Genomic DNA, 5,000 nt, shown 5'->3' on the forward strand with positions numbered 1-5,000 from the left:
ATACGTATATATTAAATTTCTGATGTTTTCATTACATTTAATAAGCGTACTAATAAAAAAGAGTATCTATGATAATCGCTTCACGTTTTTAGATAATATCAATGTACAGTATCTGATCGCGGTATTCCAGCAGCATCAGTATTTTTTGTCTAGGAATCTATTGCACATTGTAAATTAAAAATATATGTTATAGAATATTAATTCATTGGAAAGTGTCAAAAAGTGCATCTTTTATTAGGAACTAGCAATCGGTGCCCGGCGTTGCCCAGGTGTTTTGAGGTTAATGCTGAGAAAAAAAAAAAACGGTCAATTTTTTAAAACTTTGACCCCTATTATGACCTCTTAACATTTATTGTTTAGGGATCAAGTAAAGTTAATAAGTTAGATCCATGTCCAAGGAATCTATATCTAAAATATCAAGTGTTTACTGTTTAGACCCAGAATTGTAGGAGGAGTTTGGTAGAGTTCTCAAAGGTCAAATCGTTGAATATTGACCACTTAATCGCCAAATTTCTGTCGAAAACCTATCACATCGATTTTCCCAAATCGCGAATTTGGCCCTTTTTTAAAGCAGTTTGGCCTTCAAAATTTCTGTTTGGCCTTTTTCTTCACCGATGTAATCTGGAGACGCAACGGGAATTTTCGGCAAAAAAATGTTGTTACTATGCACATCTATGTAATGAAATACAATTTGTGGCAAAATTTCAGGAAAAACTAATGGATGGTTATCTCGCAATAGTCCGGACAATTCGCTAAATTATCTCGTCAAAACCATAAATCTCGAATTTTTGTGCATTTTTTTTTGGGGGGGGGCTAATTTGGCATAATAGTGTCCATTTAATAGTATTTTCTTGTAAAAATAAAAAAATAAGGAAAATTACCAAAAAAAAACAAACAAGAACAACAAAAGTGTGCCGTATTTTTAAAAGTTTTATTGCGTTGTTTTTATTTGCTTTTTTTATTTCATCGGTGAAGAAAATGGCCAAACAGAAATTTTGAAGGCCAAACTGCTTAAAAAAAAGGCCAAATTCGCGAAATTTGGCCTTCAAAATTTCTGTTTGGCCATTTTCTTCACCGATGAAATAAAAAAAGCAAATAAAAATAACGCATTAAAACTTTTAAAAATACAGCACACTTTTGTTGTTCTTGTTTGTTTTTTTGGTAATTTTCCTTATTTTTTTATTTTTTTAAGATAATACTATTAAATGGACACTATTATGCTAAATTAGCCCCCCCCCAAAAAAAAATGCACAAAAAAACGAGTGAACGCGCGTATTTTTTTTTTTAGTTTAGTTTCATAATGGCGGCCGTGGTGTCGGAGGTTCGATTGTTAGATTGTAAGTTAGTTTCGTATTTTTTTAAGTTGTAAATCGCAAGTTAGAAAAAAATTAAACCCTTCCAAGATGGACAATAAATAAGACCAAAATATTTTATGGTAAAGGTAAGAGCGTAGAAACCATTGTTTTTTAGGAGATGTGATTATTGGATTAACCAATCAGAAATCGTCTGTGGCACACACATCTCTGTTTTTATAGATATATAGATAGATATCTAATGATTCTTCTGGATTTTATTAATTTATTTATAGCGGACTATTATCCTCATCTTTCGGACCCGAGCATGGCAGATCAGATAATAGATAAACGTGGATTTTTATGGCCAAAAATCCAACCTTGATCGCCTTCCGGACCCGGGAGCAGTGGATGCAGACGTTGAATCTCTACGGTTCCGTGTAAAAATTGTCTGAAGATAGCGGTTTCAATCCTATCCAAAACTGGCGAGCTTACTTACTAAGACGACAACAACTATTGATGGCAATAATTACTGAGAATTCAGTTAGGAGATTCGGGGTTCCTATCCCGTCGCAGTTACCAGCTGACGAAGGCGAGAGGAATAGTTGAGCGAAACGTTGTGAAACTAAAAACCAAGAAAGATGAGGATAATAGTCCGCAATAAATAAACTAATAAAGTAATACTCATCTCAATAATGAATTCCAATTAAATAATACATTCTTTCTGGATGTTTAAACGGCATAAGAATATGCATCATAGAATTAAATACGAGCAACCATTCATGATTTATATATAGTTACGGTAATGTAAGAAAATCAGGTGTATTCATTTACTAGCAGAAGACCTGACGCTGCCTATGATTAAACGATTGTCAACGGATGTTTAACACTACCACTTTTTTTATTATCATTAAAGCTGGGAAAATCGCCCATTTTTCAAACAAATCGATTCAGTAGCTTCTCTAATTGAGAATCCATCGCGCTGAACTCGGAGTAAGCTTCAGCTGCCCCTCCAGATATACGGTAGTCTACATTGCACATTGTTTATAAAAATTTTATATAAAACTAGTGAGGATGCCCGGCGTTGCCCGGGTAGAAGATATGGCACAAAGACGAAGCGATGTTGAGAATTACTTCTACGTGTATAAAAATGATAAAGAGAGAGGTGGATAACTAGTTTTAACGCTAACCGTTAGCCAAGGAGGATAGTGAATTCAATGAGGTTGTAATGAACTTTTGCCCGGGTGAAGGGTATTGGCACAAGGACGAAATAAAAAAAAAACATGAAGATAGAGAGAGCTTGTACCGAACTCGAAAACGTAGGGTAATTAGCCTTCTTCGCTAACGATTAGACTAGTAAGAATATTGAATTTAATGAGTTTGTAATTAATTATGGAGTCATATGCGTCGCTCTGCATGCGCAAAAATGAACGTTGTTTTAAAATTTCGCCGGAAGCTAGGAAAGCCTCTAGCTTTAAATGCTGCTTTTAAACCTGCGGATTTGATCGTCGGATTGTAACATAACATTGTTTTATATTAACATTCTTTGCGTTTTTGCATTATACAATTCTTTCGAAATAAATAGATGCGTATATATATATATATATATATATATATATATATATATATATATATATATATATATATATATATATATATACTAGCAGGTCCACAAGCAGCCTACAGAAAATGGACTCTGATTTATGAAATTATGATACGTTATGAAAAGGAAGGATTGTAAAGAGATAGCATCGAATTTGGGGGTATCAAAACCAAAGTAAAATATGATGAAAGTAAAAATAAAATAGATAAACCCCATAATTTATTATAACATACCTGTTAACACTTAAACACTTATCTGAATATTCCGTTGATCTATATTAAAAAAAAAAAAACCTTGTTAAACTTTGTGATACATTTCCATTCTATGGAGGTCAGGTGCGAACGAACGCCCCATAATTTTATTAAACCATATTTCTTCAAACTGAAACATAATTATCAAAGTATACTTACGCAGATAGATATGAAAAGTCTTTATTAAAGTCTGTGTCTATTTCCATTCGTTGGAGGCCAGGTGCGAACACAGACCATACAATTTTATGATGCCATCCCTATTTAAGTTAAAACATACTTATCAAAGTATTATTATGTATATCTATATCAAAAACACTTGCACACTTTTTTTTTTCATTTTTAAATTTTTTATTTCCATACTTTGTGGACCAGGCGCGAACGCCGACCCTACAATTTTTATGAACCACCGTTCTGCCAGATCAAACATATCCATTCCTGTGTCTCGATACATCTTCTATCATTATATGTAATGAGTTTTTTAAAATAGTCAACCATATAGGAGCCTATTCGTGACCACACACACACACACACACACACACACACATTCAGCTTTATATATATATATATATATATATATATATATATATTTATTTATATATATATATATGTATATATATATATATATATATATATATATATATATATATATATAAACAATCTATGGTAACGTTTTATGAAATGAGGGGATAAAATTCGAACAAATACTATTGTGTTTTTATAATGATATTACATATTAAATAGAACCACTTATACTGTTTGTTAAGTTTTCACAATTGTATCAATGCTAGACATTTATCTTAAATGTTCCAGAGGCAGTTTTAATTAGGAGCGATCTCGGTAGGCTGGTTATAATTTTCTTTTGGTTTCACTGTTATTGAGAAATATAAATAAATGATCGAAACATTGCCAATAGACGTGTGGCCAGTAACGCATATGAGTAAAACTAATAGCTTAAAATAAACATATATTTTTATATGAGTTAAGGATTTAAGCGATATTAAATTTTGTGATCAGAGTATACTAGTAGTAATGCCGGGAACAATGCTCTTTGCTAGTTTATTTTCGCGTTGCTATAATGCACATAACTCTGTTTTTGTATACTTTATTTAAACTAATGTTGAATACGCAGACATAGTGAAGTGTTTGAAGTGAAGGGGGTTATAATTGTGGATTAATTTGATTGTGGATTTAGTCATATTAATCACTGCAAATCTCGGGAGCATTCGTTTCAATCTAATCGAATTATTTTCCAACCCACCTGAGAATGATTTATGTGGAATCTACACCGCTGTTATCGATAACAAGCAGCTGCTATGCTTCTTCGTAATTTATTAAAATAAACGTGGCTTTATGTTCCGATTTATAGTAATTAATATTTCTTGCCATTATGATTGTGTAAGCATTAACCGTAATTTTCTTTAAGTATAAAAAAAAATTATTAATAGTTATTTAAAATATCGAAATGTAAAAGCTTTATGCAAATAAAATTGAGCAATTTATGAATACTGAATAAAAAGCGCAAATTTTAGCGCAAATGACATTCCTCTTCTTATTGACGTTGAATACTGTTTGACTGTTTAATGTTTATGTCACTGATATGGCATTTAAATCCACTTAATTTTCCTGATTGCCTTTGTTAATTTCTGCAAACATGGATGTATTATATCAGCCTACAAAGTATATGGTGACGTTGAAACTGTGTTTTAAATTCTCGACTGGTAGTATTTATAATTTCATACACAAATGAGAACGAAATAAATGAAACATTAGTAAGTATACAAATAAGTAGTAATATTTGTTTTGAAATATTTACACTAATCTTAAGACTTCTTAGCTAATGCCTTCCTACAAGTT

The sequence above is a fragment of the Euprymna scolopes genome, chromosome 28 (assembly GCF_053919585.1).
Source record: "Euprymna scolopes isolate OS-2025 chromosome 28, ASM5391958v1, whole genome shotgun sequence".
Taxonomy (NCBI): Eukaryota; Metazoa; Mollusca; class Cephalopoda; order Sepiida; family Sepiolidae; genus Euprymna; species Euprymna scolopes.